Consider the following 22678-nt stretch of genomic DNA (forward strand, 5'->3'; position numbering starts at 1 on the left):
GGAGTCTCTGACGTCACCTGGTGGCACTGGCCACTCAGAGCAGTCCAGTGTGCCAGCAGCACCTCTGTTTCCAAGATGGCAGAGGTCTGGAGCACACTGGAGGAGCTCTGGACACCTCCCAGGGGAGGTGCAGGTCAGGGGAGTGGTCACTCCCCTTTCCTTTGTCCAGTTTCGCGCCAGAGCAGGGCTAAGGGGTCCCCTGAACCGGTGTAGACTGGCTTATGCAGAATTGGGCACCTCTGTGCCCAACAAAGCATTTCCAGAGGCTGGGGGAGGCTACTCCTCCCCTGCCTTCACACCATTTTCCAAAGGGAGAGGGTGTCACACCCTCTCTCAGATGAAGTTCTTTGTTCTGCCATCCTGGGCCAGGCCTGGCTGGACCCCAGGAGGGCAGCTGCCTGTCTGAGGGGTTGGCAGCAGCAGCAGCTGCAGTGAAACCCCAGGAAGGGCAGTTTGGCAGTACCAGGGTCTGTGCTACAGACCACTGGGATCATGGGATTGTGCCAACTATGCCAGGATGGCATAGAGGGGGCAATTCCATGATCATAGACATGTTACATGGCCATATTCGGAGTTACCATTGTGAAGCTACATATAGGTAGTGACCTATATGTAGTGCACGCGTGTAATGGTGTCCCGCACTCACAAAGTTCAGGGAATTGGCTCTGAACAATGTGGGGGCACCTTGGCTAGTGCCAGGGTGCCCTCACACTAAGTAACTTTGCACCTAACCTTTACCAGGTAAAGGTTAGACATATAGGTGACTTATAAGTTACTTAAGTGCAGTGTAAAATGGCTGTGAAATAACGTGGACGTTATTTCACTCAGGCTGCAGTGGCAGGCCTGTGTAAGAATTGTCAGAGCTCCTTATGGGTGGCAAAAGAAATGCTGCAGCCCATAGGGATCTCCTGGAACCCCAATACCCTGGGTACCTCAGTACCATATACTAGGGAATTATAAGGGTGTTCCAGTAAGCCAATGTAAATTGGTAAAAATGGTCACTAGCCTGTTAGTGACAATTTGGAAAGAAATGAGAGAGCATAACCACTGAGGTTCTGATTAGCAGAGCCTCAGTGAGACAGTTAGTCACTACACAGGTAACACATTCAGGCACACTTATGAGCACTGGGGCCCTGGGTTACCAGGGTCCCAGTGACACATACAACTAAAACAACATATATACAGTGAAAAATGGGGGTAACATGCCAGGCAAGATGGTACTTTCCTACACAACCCCCCCCCCCAAACGAAGGACAATAAGACTAGCCATGACCTGATGAGTCTTCATTGTCTAAGTGGAAATATCTGGAGAGTCCGTCTGCATTGGAGTGGCTACTCCCAGGTCTATGTTCCACTGTATAGTCCATTCCCTGTAGGGATATGGACCACCTCAACAATTTAGGATTTTCACCTTTCATTTGTTTTAGCCAAAGTAGAGGTTTGTGGTCTGTCTGAACAATGAAGTGAGTGCCAAACAGGTATGGCCTCAACTTCTTCAGAGCCCAGACCACAGCAAAGGCCTCCCTCTCAATGGCAGACCAACGCTTTTCTCTAGGGGTCAACCTCCTACTAATAAAAGCAACAGGTTGATCCTGGCCCTCAGAATTAAGTTGTGATAGGACTGCCCCTACTCCTAATTCAGATGCATCAGTTTGGACATAGAATTTTTTAGAGTAACAAGGGCTTTTCAGGACAGGTGCAGAGCACATGGCCTGCTTCAGCTCCTCAAAAGCTTTCTGACAGTTTGCTGTCCATAATACCTTTTTAGGCATTTTCTTGGATGTGAGGTCATTAAGAGGGGCTGCAATGGAGCCATAGTTCTTAATGAACCTCCTGTAATACCCAGTGAGGCCTAGGAAGGCTCTCACCTGAGTCTGAGTGGTAGGGGGAACCCAATCAATAATTGTTTGGATTTTCCCCTGAAGTGGTGCAATCTGTTCCCCACCAACAAGGTGTCCCAGATAAACCACCTTACCCTGCCCTATCTGGCACTTTGAAGCCTTGATAGTGAGGCCTGCCTTTTGCAGGGCCTCCAAAACTTTCCATAGGTGGACCAGGTGATCATCCCAGCTGGAGCTAAAGACAGCTATATCGTCCAAATATGCTGCACTGAAAGCTTCCAGCCCTTGCAGGACTGTGTTCACCAACCTCTGAAAAGTGGCAGGTGCATTTTTCAAACCAAAAGGCATTACAGTAAACTGGTAATGTCCTCCAATGGTAGAAAATGCAGTCTTAGGTTTAGCATCTTCTGACAATTTGATCTGCCAATACCCTGCAGTCAAATCAAAAGTGCTTAGATACTTGGCAGATGCCAGTGTATCTATGAGCTCATCTGCCCTGGGTATAGGGTGAGCATCAGTTTTGGTTACCAAGTTGAGACCTCTATAGTCTACACAAAACCGCATTTCCTTCTTTCCATCTTTGGAATGGGGTTTTGGTACCAGTACCACAGGAGAAGCCCATGGACTGTCAGAGTGCTCAACCACTCCTAGTTCTAACATTTTCTGGACCTCTTGCTTTATGCAGTCCCTGACATGGTCAGGCTGCCTATAGATCTTACTTTTGACAGGTAAACTGTCTCCAGTATCTATAGTGTGCTCACACCAAGAAGTGGTACCTGGCACAGTAGAGAAGAGTTCAGAGAATTGATCTAGGAGATTTATGCAATTGACTTTCTGCTCAGCAGTAAGACAATCAGCCAAAACTACACCTTCCACAAGAGCATCTTGATCTGTGGAAGAGAAGAGATCAGGTAGAGGATCACTGTCTTCTTCCTGTCCCTCATCTGTTGCCATGAGCAGGGTGAGATCAGCCCTGTCGTAGTAGGGTTTCAGGCGGTTGACATGGAGCACCCTAAGGGGACTCCTGGCAGTGCCTAAGTCAACTAAATAGGTGACTTCTCCCTTCTTTTCAACAATTGTGTGGGGACCACTCCATTTATCTTGGAGTGCTCTTGGGGTCACAGGCTCCAAGACCCACACTTTCTGCCCTGGTTGGTACTGAACCAAAACAGCCTTCTGATCATGCCATTGCTTCTGGAGCTCTTGGCTGGCCTGAAGGTTTTTACTGGCCTTTTTCATGTACTCAGCCATCCTTGATCTGAGGCCAAGTACATAATCCACAATATCTTGCTTAGGAGCTTTTAAAGGTTGTTCCCAACCCTCCTTTACAAGTGTGAGTGGACCCCTAACAGGGTGTCCAAAAAGAAGTTCAAAGGGGCTGAAGCCCACTCCTTTCTGGGGTACCTCCCTGTAGGCAAAAAGGAGGCATGGTAGAAGGATATCCCATCTCCTGCGGAGTTTTTCAGGGAGACCCATAATCATGCCTTTGAGAGTTTTATTAAATCTCTCCACCAGTCCATTTGTTTGTGGATGATAGGGTGTTGTGAACTTGTACGTTACACCACACTCCTTCCACATGGCCTTTAAGTATGCAGACATGAAATTGCTTCCCCTGTCTGATACTACTTCCTTTGGGAAGCCCACCCTGGAAAATATTCCCAGGAGGGCCTTTGCCACTGCAGGAGCTGTAGTGGTCCTTAAAGGAATTGCTTCAGGATATCTTGTGGCATGGTCCACTACAACCAAGATAAACCTATTGCCTGAAGCAGTAGGAGGGTCAAGGGGGCCAACTATGTCAACCCCTACCCTTTCAAAAGGAACCCCAACCACAGGCAGTGGGATAAGGGGTGCCTTTGGGGTGCCACCTGTCTTGCCACTAGCTTGACAGGTTTCACAGGACTTACAAAATTCCTTTGTGTCCTCAGACATCCTAGACCAATGAAACAGGGGAACAAGCCTGTCCCAAGTTTTCATTTGTCCTAGATGCCCAGCTAAGGGAATGTCATGTGCCAGTGTTAGGAGGAACTTTCTGTACTCCTGAGGAATCACTAATCTCCTGGCAGCTCCAGGTTTAGGATCCCTATGCTCAGTGTACAAGAGGTTGTCCTCCCAGTAAACTCTGTGAGAGTCACTGACATCCCCATTAGCCTGTTTGACAGCTTGCTGTCTGAGACCCTCTAATGTGGGACAGGTTTGCTGTGCCACACTCAGCTCCTCTCTGGCAGGCCCCCCTTCACCCAAAAGCTCAGCAGTGTCTGCTTCCAGCTCCTCTGGTGTAGGTTCTGCACAGGGAGGGAATTCTTCTTCCTCAGAAGTTGAATCCACTGTAGAGGGAGGGATAGTAGGAAGTGGTTTGCTTCTACTACCCCTAGCTTTAGGGAGCACTTGGTCCATTGTTCCAGGATCCAAGCTTCCCTGTCCTTTTTGCTTTTTGGCCTGAGCCCTTGTCAAAGCAAAAATATGCCCTGGAATGCCCAGCATTGCTGCATGGGCCTCCAACTCCACATCTGACCAAGCTGATGTCTCCAAATCATTCCCTAATAGACAGTCTACAGGTAAATCTGAAGCTACCACAACTTTCTTTGGACCAGTTACCCCCCCCCAGTTGAGATTTACAACAGCCATGGGGTGGCTTTGTGTTATGTTGTGAGCATCGGTTACTTTGTACTAGTGTCCAAGTATGTGTTGTTCAGGGTGCACCAGTTTCTCAATCACCATTGTGACACTGGCACCTGTGTCCCTGTAGGCCTGGACCTCAACACCATTTATTAGGGTTAGTTGCTTGTACTTCTCCAAGTTATGGGGGCAAGCAACCAAAGTGGCTAAATCAATAGCCCCTTCAGAGACTAAAGTAGCCTCTGTGGTCTCCCTAATCAGACCAACCCCAACTAAGTTACCAAAAGTGAGCCCAGCTACTCCCTTGGATTGGCTATTAGTAGGTTTGCTCCCACCACCACTGCTATTAGTAGGGACACTAGGTGTAGCAGTAGGGGTTGTAGTGGTAGGAGCAGTGGTGCCTTTCTTTGGACAACTGGGATCTGTTGTCCAATGGCCTTTTATTTTACATAAATAGCACCATGGTTTCTTTTCCTTGTTCTGATTAAAGGAGGATTTGGGCCCACCACCCCCACCAGAGTGTTTTTGTGGGCCTGATGAAGACTCATTTTTAGATTTGTCCCCACCCTTGTCAGAAGACTTACCATCCTTCTTTTTGTTGCCATCTTTGTCACCCCCTGTATGAACTTTTCTGTTCACTCTTGTTCTGACCCATTTGTCTGCCTTCTTTCCCAATTCTTGGGGAGAGGTCAGATCAGAGTCCACCAAGTACTGGTGCAACAAATCAGACACACAATTATTAAGAATATACTCTCTCAGGATCAAGTTATACAGGCTCTCATAATCAGTAACTTTACTGCCATGTAACCACCCCTCCAAGGCCTTCACTGCCTGGTCAATGAAATCAACCCAGTCTTGTGAAGACTCCTTTTTGGTCTCTCTGAACTTTATCCTGTACTGTTCAGTGGTTAAGCCATAACCACCCAGGAGTGCATTCTTAAGAACTTGGAAATTATTGGCATCATTTTCTTTCACAGTAAGGAGCCTATCCCTACCTTTTCCACTAAATGATAGCCATAGGATAGCAGCCCACTGCCTTTGAGGGACATCCTGTACAACACAGGCCCTCTCAAGTGCAGCAAACCACTTGTTAATGTCATCCCCCTCCTTATAAGGGGGAACTATCTTGTGCAGATTCCTGGAATCATGCTCTTTTGCAGGATGACTATGGGGAATACTGCTGCTGCCACCATGGGTATCTAAACCCAACTTCTGTCTTTCCTTCTCTAATTCAAAAGACTGTCTATCCAAATCCAGCTGTTGCTTTTTGAGCTTCAGTCTGGTTTGTTCCACCCTCAACTTATTGAGTTCCCTCTCTAACATTCTGTCATCAGGGTTGGTGGGAGGGACATTTCTAGAAACAGAGCTATGATGGGAATGAACAGAAGGAGCTCTGTCCCTTACAGAAGCCACCCTAACAGCTTGGTTTACAGAAACATTACTACCAGTATGGTGAGAATAAATGCTTTTGCTATGATGTGAGACAACACTATTTATATGGTGTGGCTCATCATCATTACCATCTATGCTAGATTGTCTAGTAATGGGCAGGCTAGGAAGTTTCTTTCCTGAATCTTTTCCTGGGGGAGTCCCTGAATCAGATTGAGAACTATTAGGTACTTTTTCAACAGATGAGGCACCTATGGCCTTATCCTGTTCTCTAAGCATGTTAAGTAACAGTTCCAAGGAAGGATTCTTCCCTACACTCAAACCTCTCTCTATACAGAGACTCCTTGCTCTTTTCCGGCTAAGGTTGTCATATGTAAGTTTGGACAGATCAACATTTTGGCCTGTGCCAGACATTTTTTAGAGAGTTAAAGTGATAGAAAAAGAGAAAAAAGTTTTCAGAACTTTTTGGAAAGACAGAAAAAAACTTTTTAAACTTTTAAGAACTTTTTGAAAGTTTAGAAGTACTTTTCAGCACTTAGAAAAGAGTGAAAAGAGGAAATGCAAAACTTTTTGGCTATGTGTATATACACTGACCTTGTTTTGTATATTTTTCTCTTATGAAAAGTACAATGACAAGAGTGGTAAGTAGTCTCAAGCACTTATCCCACCACTGCACAACCAATGTAGGAGGCTGGACTGGCTTGTAGTGAGTACCAAGGGGTACTTGCACCTTGCACCAGGCCCAGTTATCCCTTATTAGTGTATAGGGTGTCTAGCAGCTTAGGCTGATAGATAATGGTAGCTTAGCAGAGCAGCTTAGGCTGAACTAGGAGACGTGTGAAGCTACTACAGTACCACTTAGTGTCATATGCACAATATCATAAGAAAACACAATACACAGTTATACTAAAAATAAAGGTACTTTATTTTTATGAGAATATGCCAAAGTATCTTAGAGTGTACCCTCAGTGAGAGGATAGGAAATATACACAAGATATATATACACAATAGCAAAAATATGCAGTATAGTCTTAGAAAACAGTGCAAACAATGTATAGTTACAATAGGATGCAATGGGGAAACATAGGGATAGGGGCAACACAAACCATATACTCCAAAAGTGGAATGCGAACCACGAATGGACCCCAAACCTATGTGACCTTGTAGAGGGTCGCTGGGACTATTAGAAAATAGTGAGAATTAGAAAAATAACCCTCCCCAAGACCCTGAAAAGTGAGTGCAAAGTGCACTAAAGTTCCCCTAAGGACAAAGTAGTCATGTTAGAGGAATAATGCAGGAAAGACACAAACCAGCATTGCAACAACTGTGGATTTCCAATCTAGGGTACCTGTGGAACAAGGGGACCAAGTCCAAAAGTCACAAGCAAGTCGGAGATGGGCAGATGCCCAGGAAATGCCAGCTGCGGGTGCAAAGAAGCTTCGACTGGACAGAAGAAGCTGAGGTTTCTGCAGGAACAAAAAGGGCTAGAGACTTCCCCTTTGGTGGACGGATCCCTCTCGCCGTGGAGAGTCGTACAGAAGTGTTTTCCCGCCGAAAGAACGCCAACAAGCCTTGCTAGCTGCAAATCGTGCATTTGGCGTTTTTGGACGCTGCTGGGGCCCAGGAGGGACCAGGAGGTCGCAAATTGGACCTGAAGAGAGAGGGGACGTCGAGCAAGACAAAGAGCCCTCACTGAAGCAGGTAGCACCCGGAGAAGTGCCAGAAACAGGCACTACGAGGATGCGTGAAACGGTGCTCGCCGAAGTTGCACAAAGGAGTCCCACGTCGCCGGAGACCAACTTAGAAAGTCGTGCAATGCAGGTTAGAGTGCTGTGGACCCAGGCTTGGCTGTGCACAAAGGATTTCCGCCGGAAGTGCACAGGGGCAGGAGTAGCTGCAAAGTCGCGGTTCCCAGCAATGCAGGTTAGAGTGCCGTGGACCCAGGCTTGGCTGTGCACAAAGGATTTCCGCCGGAAGTGCACAGGGGCCGGAGTAGCTGCAAAGTCGCGGTTCCCAGCAATGCAGCCCAGCGAGGTGAGGCAAGGACTTACCTCCACCAAACTTGGGCTGAAGAGTCACTGGACTGTGGGGGTCACTTGGACAGAGTTGCTGGATTCGAGGGACCTCGCTCGTCGTGCTGAGAGGAGACCCAAGGGACCGGTAATGCAGCTTTTTGGTGCCTGCGGTTGCAGGGGGAAGATTCCGTCGACCCACAGGAGATTTCTTCGGAGCTTCTGGTGCAGAGAGGAGGCAGACTACCCCCACAGCATGCACAAGCAGGAAAACAGTCGAGAAGGCGGCAGGATCAGCGTTACAGAGTTGCAGTAGTCGTCTTTGCTACTATGTTGCAGGTTTGCAGGCTTCCAGCGCGGTCAGCAGTCGATTCCTTATCAGAAGGTAAAGAGGGAGATGCAGAGGAACTCGGATGAGCTCTTGCATTCGTTATCTGAAGTTTCCCCAGAGACAGAGACCCTAAATAGCCAGAAAAGAGGGTTTGGCTACCTAGGAGAGAGGATAGGCTAGCAACACCTGAAGGAGCCTATCACAAGGAGTCTCTGACGTCACCTGGTGGCACTGGCAACTCAGAGCAGTCCAGTGTGCCAGCAGCACCTCTGTTTCCAAGATGGCAGAGGTCTGGAGCACACTGGAGGAGCTCTGGACACCTCTCAGGGGAGGTGCAGGTCAGGGGAGTGGTCACTCCCCTTTCCTTTGTCCAGTTTCGCGCCAGAGCAGGGCTAAGGGGTCCCCTGAACCGGTGTAGACTGGCTTATGCAGAATTGGGCACCTCTGTGCCCAACAAAGCATTTCCAGAGGCTGGGGGAGGCTACTCCTCCCCTGCCTTCACACCATTTTCTAAAGGGAGAGGGTGTCACACCCTCTCTCAGAGGAAGTTCTTTGACCTGCCATCCTGGGCCAGGCCTGGCTGGACCCCAGGAGGGCAGCTGCCTGTCTGAGGGGTTGGCAGCAGCAGCAGCTGCAGTGAAACCCCAGGAAGGGCAGTTTGGCAGTACCAGGGTCTGTGCTACAGACCACTGGGATCATGGGATTGTGCCAACTATGCCAGGATGGCATAGAGGGGGCAATTCCATGATCATAGACATGTTACATGGCCATATTCGGAGTTACCATTGTGAAGCTACATATAGGTAGTGTGAGAAAGTAGCCTCTTTCTAGCCTTGTTACCCCCACTTTTGGCCTGTTTGTGAGTGTATGCCAGGGTGTTTTCACTGTCTCACTGGGATCCTGCTAGCCAGGGCCCAGTGCTCATAGTGAAAACCCTATGTTTTCAGTATGTTTGTTATGTGTCACTGGGACCCTGCTAGTCAGGACCCCAGTGCTCATAAGTTTGTGGCCTATATGTGTGTGTTCCCTGTGTAGTGCCTAACTGTCTCACTGAGGCTCTGCTAACCAGAACCTCAGTGGTTATGCTCTCTCATTACTTTTAAATTGTCACTAACAGGCTAGTGACCAATTTTACCAATTCACATTGGCTTACTGGAACACCCTTATAATTCCCTAGTATATGGTACTGAGGTACCCAGGGTATTGGGGTTCCAGGAGATCCCTATGGGCTGCAGCATTTCTTTTGCCACCCATAGGGAGCTCTGACAATTCTTACACAGGCCTGCCACTGCAGCCTGAGTGAAATAACGTCCACGTTATTTCACAGCCATTTTACACTGCACTTAAGTAACTTATAAGTCACCTATATGTCTAACCTTTACCTGGTAAAGGTTGGGTGCAAAGTTACTTAGTGTGAGGGCACCCTGGCACTAGCCAAGGTGCCCCCACATTGTTCAGAGCCAATTCCCTGAACTTTGTGAGTGCGGGGACACCATTACACGCGTGCACTACATATAGGTCACTACCTATATGTAGCTTCACCATGGTAACTCCGAATATGGCCATGTAACATGTCTATGATCATGGAATTGCCCCCTCTATGCCATCCTGGCATAGTTGGCACAATCCCATGATCCCAGTGATCTGTAGCACAGACCCTGGTACTGCCAAACTGCCCTTCCTGGGGTTTCACTGCAGCTGCTGCTGCTGCCAACCCCTCAGACAGGCATCTGCCCTCCTGGGGTCCAGCCAGGCCTGGCCCAGGATGGCAGAACAAAGAACTTCCTCTGAGAGAGGGTGTGACACCCTCTCCCTTTGGAAAATGGTGTGAAAGCAGGGGAGGAGTAGCCTCCCCCAGCCTCTGGAAATGCTTTGTTGGGCACAGAGGTGCCCAATTCTGCATAAGCCAGTCTACACCGGTTCAGGGACCCCTTAGCCCCTGCTCTGGCGCGAAACTGGACAAAGGAAAGGGGAGTGACCACTCCCCTGACCTGCACCTCCCCTGGGAGGTGTCCAGAGCTCCTCCACTGTGCTCCAGACCTCTGCCATCTTGGAAACAGAGGTGCTGCTGGCACACTGGACTGCTCTGAGTGGCCAGTGCCACCAGGTGACGTCAGAGACTCCTTGTGATAGGCTCCTTCAGGTGTTGCTAGCCTATCCTCTCTCCTAGGTAGCCAAACCCTCTTTTCTGGCTATTTAGGGTCTCTGTCTCTGGGGAAACTTCAGATAACGAATGCAAGAGCTCATCCGAGTTCCTCTGCATCTCTCTCTTCACCTTCTGATAAGGAATCGACTGCTGACCGCGCTGGAAGCCTGCAAACCTGCAACATAGTAGCAAAGACGACTACTGCAACTCTGTAACGCTGATCCTGCCGCCTTCTCGACTGTTTTCCTGCTTGTGCATGCTGTGGGGGTAGCCTGCCTCCTCTCTGCACCAGAAGCTCCAAAGAAATCTCCCGTGGGTCGACGGAATCTTCCCCCTGCAACCGCAGGCACCAAAAAGCTGCATTACCGGTCCCTTGGGTCTCCTCTCAGCACGACGAGCGAGGTCTCTCGAATCCAGTGACTCTGTCCAAGTGACCCCCACAGTCCAGTGACTCTTCAGTCCAAGTTTGGTGGAGGTAAGTCCTTGCCTCACCTCGCTGGGCTGCATTGCTGGGAACCGCGACTTTGCAGCTACTCCGGCCCCTGTGCACTTCCGGCGGAAATCCTTTGTGCACAGCCAAGCCTGGGTCCACGGCACTCTAACCTGCTTTGCACGACTTTCTAAGTTGGTCTCCGGCGACGTGGGACTCCTTTGTGCAACTTCGGCGAGCACCGTTTCACGCATCCTCGTAGTGCCTGTTTCTGGCACTTCTACGGGTGCTACCTGCTTCAGTGAGGGCTCTTTTTCTTGCTCCACGTCTCCTCTCTCTTCAGGTCCAATTTGCGACCTCCTGGTTTCTCCTGGGCCCCAGCAGCATCCAAAAACGCCAAACGCACGATTTGCGACTAGCAAGGCTTGTTGGCGTCCTTTCGGCGGGAAAACACTTCTGCACGACTCTCCTAGGCGGGAGAGATCCGTCCACCAAAGGGGAAGTCTCTAGCCCTTTTCGTTCCTGCAGAAACCTCAGCTTCTTCTGTCCAGTAGAAGCTTCTTTGCACCTGCAGCTGGCATTTCCTGGGCATCTGCCCATCTCCGACTTGCTTGTGACTTTTGGACTTGGTCCCCTTGTTCCACAGGTACCCTAGATTGGAAATCCACAGTTGTTGCATTGCTGGTTTGTGTCTTTCCTGCATTATTCCTCTAACACGACTACTTGGTCCTTAGGGGAACTTTAGTGCACTTTGCACTCACTTTTCAGGGTCTTGGGGAGGGTTATTTTTCTAACTCTCACTATTTTCTAATAGTCCCAGCGACCCTCTACAAGGTCACATAGGTTTGGGGTCCATTCGTGGTTCGCATTCCACTTTTGGAGTATATGGTTTGTGTTGCCCCTATCCCTATGTTTCCCCATTGCATCCTATTGTAACTATACATTGTTTGCACTATTTTCTAAGACTATACTGCATATTTTTGCTATTGTGTATATATATCTTGTGTATATTTCCTATCCTCTCACTGAGGGTACACTCTAAGATACTTTGGCATATTGTCATAAAAATAAAGTACCTTTATTTTTAGTATAACTGTGTATTGTGTTTTCTTATGATATTGTGCATATGACACTAAGTGGTACTGTAGTAGCTTCACACGTCTCCTAGTTCAGCCTAAGCTGCTCTGCTAAGCTACCATTATCTATCAGCCTAAGCTGCTACACACCCTATACACTAATAAGGGATAACTGGGCCTGGTGCAAGGTGCAAGTACCCCTTGGTACTCACTACAAGCCAGTCCAGCCTCCTACATTGGTTGTGCAGTGGTGGGATAAGTGCTTTGAGACTACTTACCACTCTTGTCATTGTACTTTTCATAAGAGAAAAATATACAAAACAAGGTCAGTGTATATACACATAGCCAAAAAGTGTTGCATTTCCTCTTTTCACTCTTTTCTAAGTGCTGAAAAGTACTTCTAAACTTTCAAAAAGTTCTTAAAAGTTTAAAAAGTTTTTTTTCTCTGTCTTTCTAAAAGCTCTGACAAACTTTTTATCTTTTACTATCACTTTAACTCTCTCTAAAAATGTCTGGCACAGGCCAAAATGTTGATCTGTCCAAACTTGCATATGATCACCCAAGCTGGAAAGGAGCAAGGGATCTCTGCATAGAGAGAGGTTTGAGTGTAGGGAAGAATCCTTCCTTAGAACTGTTAATTAACATGCTTAGAGTACAGGATAAGGCCATAAGTGCCCAATCTGGTGAAAAAGTAGCTAATGGTTCTCAATCTGATCCAGGGACTCCCCCAGGAAAAGATTCAGGAAAGAAACTTCCTAGCCTGCCCATTACTAGACAGTCTAGCATAGTTGGTAATGATGATGAGCCACACCATATAAATAGTGTTGTCTCACATTATAGCAAAAGCATTTATTCTCACCATACTGGTAGTGATGTTTCTGTTAGCCAAGCTGTTAGGGTGGCTTCTGTAAGGGACAGGTCTCCTTCTGTCCATTCTCACCATACTTCTGTTTCAAGGCATGTCCCTCCCACCCACCCTGATGACAGATTGTTAGAAAGGGAGCTCAATAGATTGAGAGTGGAACAAACCAGACTGAAGCTCAAGAAGCAACAGCTGGATTTGGATAGACAGACTTTAGAAGTAGAGAAGGAGAGACAGAAACTGGGTTTAGAAACCCATGGTGGCAGCAGCAGTATTCCCCATAGTCATCCTGCAAAAGAGCATGATTCCAGGAATCTGCACAAGATAGTTCCCCCTTACAAGGAGGGGGATGACATTAACAAGTGGTTTGCTGCACTTGAGAGGGCCTGTGTTGTACAAGATGTCCCTCAAAGGCAGTGGGCTGCTATCCTATGGCTATCATTTAGTGGAAAGGGTAGGGATAGACTCCTTACTGTGAAAGAAAGTGATGCCAATAATTTTACAGTTCTTAAGAATGCACTCCTGGATGGTTATGGCTTAACCACTGAACAGTACAGGATAAAGTTCAGAGAGACCAAAAAGGAGTCTTCACAAGACTGGGTTGATTTCATTGACCATTCAGTGAAGGCCTTGGAGGGGTGGTTACATGGCAGTAAAGTTACTGATTAGGAAAGCCTGTATAACACAATCCTGAGAGAGCATATACTTAATAATTGTGTGTCTGATTTGTTGCACCAGTACCTGGTAGACTCTGATCTGACCTCTCCCCAAGAATTGGGAAAGAAGGCAGACAAATGGGTCAGAACAAGGGTGAACAGAAAAGTTCATACAGGGGGTGACAAAGATGGCAATAAGAAGAAAGATGGTGAAAAATCTCAAGATAAGCATGGGGATAAGGGTAAAACCAAAGATCCCACTTCAAATCTTAAACACTCTTCAGAGGGTGGGGATAAAACAAATTCTTCCTCTTCTTCCCAACCTGCACACATTAAAAAGCCTTGGTGCTTTGTGTGTAAAAACAGAGGCCATAGGCCAGGGGATAAGTCCTGTCCAGGTAAACCCCCTGAGCCTACCACCACTAATACATCAAGCTCTAGTGCACCTAGCAGTAGTGGTACTAGTGGTGGGACTGCTGGCAACAGTCAAGCAAAGGGTGTAGTTGGGTTCACTTTTGGGTCCATAGTAGAAACTGGGGTAGTCACTCCCAAGACAGTTTCTGTCACACCTAGTGGCATTGGCCTTGCCACACTGACTGCTTGTCCCCTTACAATGGATAAGTACAGGCAGACAGTTTCAATAAATGGTGTTGAGGCCTTGGCCTACAGGGACACAGGTGCCAGTTTCACTTTGGTGACTGAAAACCTAGTGCACCCTGATCAACACATCATTGGACAACAGTATAAGATTATTGATGTCCATAACTCCACTAAGTTTCTTCCCTTAGCTATAATTCAGTTTAGTTGGGGTGGAGTTACTGGCCCTAAGCAGGTGGTGGTATCACCTAGCTTACCTGTAGACTGTCTCTTAGGTAATGACCTAGAGGCCTCAGGATGGGCTGATGTAGAGTTTTATGCCCATGCAGCCATGCTGGGCATCCCTGAAGAATTGTTCCCTCTCATTTCTACTGAAATGAAAAAGCAAAGGAGAGAAGGCCTGAAAACTCAGGATCCCTCTCCATCAACAGGTAAAAAGGGTATCACAGTATCCCCTAACCACCCTACCATTCAGGATACCATTCCTGTGGTGGGAGAAACCTCTCCTGGGGTGGCACCTGTTCCAAGGGAATCATCAGCTGGCAAAGCTGGACTCCCTGAGGTAGAAGTACCTCTCTGTGGGATAACTAACATTAGTGACAAAAAGAGCACCATTTTAGTTAACATGGAGCATCCCTCCAACCCTCCCAGAGAAACTTTAGTGCAGAAACCCTGCACTGCCTCACAACACTTAGGTCAGCATCCCTGTCCTAGTGTGGAGCTCATAGGACAGCATCCCTGCCCTGCTCCAACTCAAGAGAAACAGCATCCCTGTTCTCTCTTCCAGCCATATGGACAACGTTTTTGCCCAGCTATGGCTTTACTGAGACAGCATCCCTGTCTGGCATTTCCATCATTACAAATAGGTTCAGTGGACAATTCCCACTGCTCTAAACTTAAACTTACTGATAGAAACTCTGAAAATACATCTTCACATTGTTGCTTAGCTAACAAACTTCAAACAGGGTGGTTTACATCCCCACAGGGAAGTAACCATATAGTGGATGATAAAGGGAGTAACCAGTCTATTGCAGAGCTACTCTCTACTTATCACCACTTAGACAATAAAGTCTCAACTGGCCAAGGTTAGCCTTATTGTCCTTCGTTTGGGGGGGGGTTGTGTGAGAAAGTAGCCTCTTTCTAGCCTTGTTACCCCCACTTTTGGCCTGTTTGTGAGTGTATGCCAGGGTGTTTTCACTGTCTCACTGGGATCCTGCTAGCCAGGGCCCAGTGCTCATAGTGAAAACCCTATGTTTTCAGTATGTTTGTTATGTGTCACTGGGACCCTGCTAGTCAGTGCCCCAGTGCTCATAAGTGTGCCTGAATGTGTTACCTGTGTAGTGACTAACTGTCTCACTGAGGCTCTGCTAATCAGAACCTCAGTGGTTATGCTCTCATTTCTTTCCAAATTGTCACTAACAGGCTAGTGACCATTTTTACCAATTTACATTGGCTTACTGGAACACCCTTATAATTCCCTAGTATATGGTACTGAGGTACCCAGGGTATTGGGGTTCCAGGAGATCCCTATGGGCTGCAGCATTTCTTTTGCCACCCATAAGGAGCTCTGACAATTCTTACACAGGCCTGCCACTGCAGCCTGAGTGAAATAACGTCCACGTTATTTCACAGCCATTTTACTCTGCACTTAAGTAACTTATAAGTCACCTATATGTCTAACCTTTACCTGGTAAAGGTTGGGTGCAAAGTTACTTAGTGTGAGGGCACCCTGGCACTAGCCAAGGTGCCCCCACATTGTTCAGAGCCAATTCCCTGAACTTTGTGAATTATAAGGGTGTTCCAGTAAGCCAATGTAAATTGGTAAAAATGGTCACTAGCCTGTTAGTGACAATTTGGAAAGAAATGAGAGAGCATAACCACTGAGGTTCTGATTAGCAGAGCCTCAGTGAGACAGTTAGTCACTACACAGGTAACACATTCAGGCACACTTATGAGCACTGGGGCCCTGGGTTACCAGGGTCCCAGTGACACATACAACTAAAACAACATATATACAGTGAAAAATGGGGGTAACATGCCAGGCAAGATGGTACTTTCGTACCCTAAGTGCTGGCACAACTCTGTAAAACAAATACTGAGCATATTCTCTCTCAGAATCAAATCATATAATCCTGTGTAATCATTTACTTTGCTGCCCTGCACCCATCCATTCATTGCCTTATTGGAGAAATCAAAACAGTCTACCCAAGTTTGTGTTGAGAGTTTGGTGCTGTCCCTGAACCTCTGATGGTATTTCTCAGGAGTCAGCCCAAACTTGGCAAGTAAAGCAGCTTTCATGGGGGCATATACATTTTGATCTTTGGGATTTAGTGTAAGAAGTATGTCCCTCCCCACTACTGGTACATAAAACCACAAGGCCGCCCCCCATTGCTCCTCAGAGACCCCATAAGCCCTTAGTGCAACTTCATAAGCAGCAAACCACCTACCAATGTCATCTCCCACCACATAACTTGACACTAAACCTTTGGCTATACAAACCATTTTTTCCCCAAAAGGTCCTGCATGTGTGTGCCACCATAACTTCTGGACTCAGACTGTCTTGCCTTGATGTCCAGCTCCTTGAGACTCAGTTCATGAGCCAACAAAAGTTTATTTTCAGCCAAGGCTCTCTCAGTTGCATCTTCAGCTCTCTCAGTCTCTTTGGCTTCTCTCGCTTCCCTCCTCTCCTCCTGTTGAGCTTCAATTTTTAACTTTGCCATTTGTAATTGAAATTCTCTCTCCTCCCTCCTGTCATCTGGGGTCAGGCCATAGTCAGAGACACTGCTCCCTGGTTTGGCAGGGGGCACAATCACAGTGGTAATAATCCTCCACTAATGGCAAAAAATCCTCTGAGGGGCCATCCTCTGGAGCCTCCTCTTCAACATTCTAATCATAATGGGCTTCTGCCCAGGCCCTCAGCGCAATTTGGAATTCCTCCTTTCTGGAGGCCTTTTGGGTAGGTACTTCCATATCCCTGCAGAACCCCTTCAGCTGTTTAACAGTATATGTCTCCAGCATGGCTAGGTCGAAAACGTCATCTCCTGCTTGAGAACCAGCCAGAGATATGTTGAGTGAGGATTTAGGTAAAAAATGTCAGGTAGAAAACAAAATTGCAGAAAAAGATAAAAAATGAAGTTGACTTTCAACTATGGGTAGGTAGTGAACACTTAGCTATTGTATGTCACTTCACAAATACAAGCCCTATCCTCACCGCTGATCACCAATGTTAGAAATGGGGTCTTTGGTTGGCAGTCAGGTTACCCCCTGTCCAAGCAAGGACCCTCACTCTAGTCAGGGTAAGTCACACACAATCCAAATTATCCTGTGCCCACCCTCTGGTAGCTTGGCACTGAGCAGTCAGGCTTAACCTAGAAGGCAATGTGTAAGGTATTTGTGCAATAAATCATGCAACAACACAGTAGAACACCACAAAAAGACACCACACAGCGTTTCAAAGAATATATATTTATCTGATAAGATGCAGATCAAAACGATCAAGATGCAATAAGTATATGTTGAGATATCACTGTAAAAATGATAATAAGTGTCTTTAGTCTTTAAAAAGCAATAAGAAAGTACCTGGTTTGCATTCAAATTCTCCACAAGGGGCCGCAGAGGAGGAGATGCGTGGAAAACGGGTAGGTGTGCATCGATTTCTCCGGCCGCACACAGACGATGCGTCGTTTATTTACCACGCAGGGAATACTTTGCGTCAATTTCCGGGCTATGGACTTGGATCCTCTTCTGGTTGCGGGGTTTTTGGACGCCCTGGGGACGATGCATTGAAATCCGGAGCTTGCAGGATGAAGTCACAGGGGCTGCGTTGACCCGGTGGGTGTTGCGTGGAAATTCCTCTCAGGAAGTTGGGCTGTGTCATTCCGGCTCGGCTTTGAGTCGATCCAGTGTCTACTAAGTGCTGTCTACTAAGTGCTGGCACAACTCTGTAAAACAAATACTGAGCATATTCTCTCTCAGAATCAAATCATATAATCCTGTGTAATCATTTACTTTGCTGCCCCGCACCCATCCATTCATTGCCTTATTGGAGAAATCAAAACAGTCTACCCAAGTTTGTGTTGAGAGTTTGGTGCTGTCCCTGAAACTCTGATGGTATTTCTCAGGAGTCAGCCCAAACTTGGCAAGTAAAGCAGCTTTGATGGGGGCATATACATTTTGATCTTTGGGATTTAGTGTAAGAAGTGTGTCCCTCCCCACTACTGGTACATAAAACCACAAGGCCGCCCCCCATTGCTCCTCAGAGACCCCATTAGCCCTTAGTGCAACTTCATAAGCAGCCAACCACCTACCAATGTCATCTCCCACCACATAACTTGACACTAAACCTTTGGCTATACAAACCATTTTTTCCCCAAAAGGTCCTGCATGTGTGTGCCACCATAACTTCTGGACTCAGACTGTCTTGCCTTGATGTCCAGCTCCTTGAGACTCAGTTCATGAGCCAACAAAAGTTTATTTTCAGCCAAGGCTCTCTCAGTTGCAGCTTCAGCTCTCTCAGTCTCTTTGGCTTCTCTCGCTTCCCTCCTCTCCTCCTGTTGAGCTTCAATTTTTAACTTTGCCATTTGTAATTGAAATTCTCTCTCCTCCCTCCTGTCATCTGGGGTCAGGCCATAGTCAGAGACACTGCTCCCTGGTTTGGCAGGGGGCACAATCACAGTGGTAATAATCCTCCACTAATGTCAAAAAATCCTCTGAGGGGCCATCCTCTGGAGCCTCCTCTTCAACATTCTAATTATAATGGGCTTCTGCCCAGGCCCTCAGCGCAATTTGGAATTCCTCCTTTCTGGAGGCCTTTTGGGTAGGTACTTCCATATCCCTGCAGAACCCCTTCAGCTGTTTAACAGTATATGTCTCCAGCATGGCTAGGTCGAAAACGTCATCTCCTGCTTGAGAACCAGCCAGAGATATGTTGAGTGAGGATTTAGGTAAAAAATGTCAGGTAGAAAACAAAATTGCAGAAAAAGATAAAAAATGAAGTTGACTTTCAACTATGGGTAGGTAGTGAACACTTAGCTATTGTATGTCACTGCACAAATACAAGCCCTATCCTCACCGCTGATCACCAATGTTAGAAATGGGGTCTTTGGTTGGCAGTCAGGTTACCCCCTGTCCAAGCAAGGACCCTCACTCTAGTCAGGGTAAGTCACACACAATCCAAATTATCCTGTGCCCACCCTCTGGTAGCTTGGCACTGAGCAGCCAGGCTTAACCTAGAAGGCAATGTGTAAGGTATTTGTGCAATAAATCATGCAACAACACAGTAGAACACCACAAAAAGACACCACACAGTGTTTCAAAGAATATATATTTATCTGATAAGATGCAGATCAAAACGATCAAGATGCAATAAGTATATGTTGAGATATCACTGTAAAAATGATAATAAGTGTCTTTAGTCTTTAAAAAGCAATAAGAAAGTACCTGGTTTGCATTCAAATTCTCCACAAGGGGCCGCAGAGGAGGAGATGCGTGGAAAACGGGTAGGTGTGCATCGATTTCTCCGGCCGCACACAGACAATGCGTCGTTTATTTTCCACGCAGGGAATACTTTGCGTCAATTTCCGGCACATGGACTTGGATCCTCTTCTGGTTGCGGGGTTTTTGGACGCCCTGGGGACGATGCATTGAAATCCGGAGCTTGCAGGATGAAGTCACAGGGGCTGCGTTGACCCGGTGGGTGTTGCGTTGAAATTCCTCTCAGGAAGTCGGGCTGTGTCATTCCGGCTCGGCTTTGAGTCGATCCAGTGGGCCGTGCGTTGAATTTCCTGTCGCTACGCTGGCGCTGCCTTGATCTTCTCTTTGCGAAGTCGGGCTGCGTTGTTCCGGGTCGGTGTGCAGTGATTTTCTCACCGCTATGCAGGCTGTGTATCACTTCTTGCAGGCTGTGCATTGATTTTCACCGCACAGGGAGTTCTCTTGCAGGAATGAAGTCTTTTTGGTCCTGAGACCTCAGGAAACAGGAGGCAAGCTCTTTCCAAGCCCTTGGAGAGCACTCCTCAGCACAGTTAGAGAGCAGCAAGGTAGCAGGGAAACAGCAAGAAAGCAGTCCTTCTCAGAAAAGCATTTAGGTGAGTCCTTTGGGCAGCCAGGCAGTTCTTCTTGGCAGGTTGCAGGTTCTCTTCCCCAGGAAGTGTCTGAGTTGGTAGGGGCAGGGGCCCTGTTTAAATACCCAAATGTGACTTTGAAGTGGGGGAGACTTCAAAGAGTGGCTTAGAAGTGCACCAGGTCCCCTTTCAGTTCCATCCTGTCTGCCAGGGTCCCAGTAGCGGGTGTGGCAGTCCTTTGTGTGAGGGCAGGCTATTGTCCTTTGACATGTAAGTGTCAGGCCCTCCACCCTCCCAGCCCAGGAAGACCCATTCAATATGCAGATGTATGCACGTGTGACTGAGCATCATGTGTTTGGGGTTTGTCTGAGTGAATGCATGAGGGAGCTGTCAACTAAACCTAGCCAGAAGTGGATTGTAAGGCACAGAAGGATTGAAGTGCAGAGAAATGCTCACTTTCTAAAAGTGACATTTCTAAAATAGTAATATTAAATCCAACTTCACCTGTCAGCAGGATTTTGTATTACCATTCTGGCCATACTAAATATGACCTTCCTACTCCTTTCAGATCGGAATCTACCACTCAAACAGTATATGAGGGTAGCCCTAGTGTTAGCCTATGAAAGGAGCAGGCCTCACAGCTGTGTAAAACGAATTTAGGAGTTTTACACTACCAGGACATATAAACTACACAGGTACATGTCCTGCCTTTTGTCTACACAGCACCCTGCCCTATGGGTTACCTAGGGCCTACCTTAGGAGTGATTTATATGTAGAAAAAGGGGGGGTTTAGGCTTGGTAAGTACTTTTAAATGCCAAGTCTAAGTGGCAGTGAAACTGCACACAGAGGCCTTGCAATGGCAGGCCTGATACATGGTTAAGTGGCTCCTTAAGTGGGTGGCACAATCAGTGCTGCAGGCCCACTAGTAGCATTTAATCTACATGCCCTGGCACATATAGTGCACTTTACTAGGGACATATAAGTAAATTAAATAAGCCAATTGGGTATGATCCAATGTCATCATGTTTAAAGGGAGAGAGCACATGCACTTTAGCACCAGTTAGCAGTGGTAAAGTGGGCAGAGTCCTAAAACCAGCAAAAAACAGTGTCCAGAAAGTGGATGGAGGCAGGCAAAAAAGTTAGGGGTGACCACCCTAAGGCTGTCAGGTCTAACAGATATAATTTATTACTTTGTTTTCCTAACCTATAGGAAGAAATGAGGCACTTTGCCAAAGTGTCGATAGTTAGAGAAAAGTATATTTACTGTTGTATATTTGTTTTTAATGTAACAGAGTACGGCAGTACTATCTTGCATGTACCACGGTACCGCCAAAAATGAAAAAAAGGATTTATGACAGACAATAACAAAAATAATTTGAGATGTTTTAGCAGATATGGGACAAACAACTGAAGTCCAAAGTCTCTTATGAAAACTGTTGTAACAGTGCCAAGATATTCACATGAAAAATGTAATATTTTACAAGCAATTAAAGATCAAAGCTCTGATCTCCTTTAACCTAATTAACAGAAATCAGAGGCAAATGGTTTGAAACTTTAACCTGCATGTTATATGTTATGTTATGTTGTGTGTATTTGCAGAGCTAGCATCTGACCCCGGTGGATGGCCTGGCACTTGAGCGAGAAGAGGACAGAGCCCTGAATGGGGTCTGTTGGAAGAGATATGTTTTCTGTTATTTTTGGAATTCTAGGACGGTGCTGGTGGCTCTAATGTGTAAGGGGAGTTTGTTCCAGGCTTTAGGAGCTAGGTACGATAAGGCTCAGCCACTAGCTTTGGTTCTTCAGATGCAAGCTATGGAACCGAGCACAAGGCCTGAGGAGCAAAAGTGTCTGGAGGAGGTATGAAAGCTGATGCGGTTGTTCAGGCGAGTAGGACATCGGTTGTGCAGTGGTTTGCATGTGTGAGTAGCTTGAAAGAGGCACACTAGTGGATGGGGAGCCAGTGGAGGTGTTTGAGGTGAATGGGTGTGTGAGGGGTGCTCAGCATGAGCCTGGCTGCTGCTTTGATCTAAGATGGTGGAGATTCCATCGTAGGGTACAAATTATTAATCTAGATTGCAGGTGATTAGGACTTGACATGTGTTGGAAGGAGGCCACCCGAAGTCTCTCCTGAGGATATTAAGGGTGTGAAAGCAAGAGGGGGCTGGGTTATATGATTGTCAATCGCAGTCCCAAGGTTCCTGGTTTGGCTGGATGGGGTAGGTGTTGGTCCCAGTTCAGATGACCACCAGATTGAGGACCAGAGCGTAGCGACTTTACTGAAAAGGTCCAACTCTGTCTTGTCCGAGGTGAGCTTCAAGCAGTTTGATTTCATCCAGTGGGTGACTTCTCACATTCAGTTGATGAACTTTGCTTGGATACTGGAGGGAGAGGATAAACTGTGTTTGTCAGAGTAAGAGACAATGTTCAGACTTTGTGTTCTAACAACTTTGGTAATTAGGGTCATGAAGATGTTGAATAGAGCTGGGCTCAGAGAAGATACTGGTGTACATTTCAATTCAGGGTGCAGGGATCAGAGGGGTAAGGTGCTAGGCTAACCTTCTGCATGCCGCCTGTTCATAAACAGCTAACTTGTGTTGGTGGTGGATGAGGACCGGGTGAAAGACGGTGTCAAACACTACGGAGAGGTTGTGAGGATGAA

This window comes from Pleurodeles waltl, unplaced genomic scaffold (genome assembly GCF_031143425.1).
Source record: "Pleurodeles waltl isolate 20211129_DDA unplaced genomic scaffold, aPleWal1.hap1.20221129 scaffold_39, whole genome shotgun sequence".
Lineage (NCBI taxonomy): Eukaryota > Metazoa > Chordata > Amphibia > Caudata > Salamandridae > Pleurodeles > Pleurodeles waltl.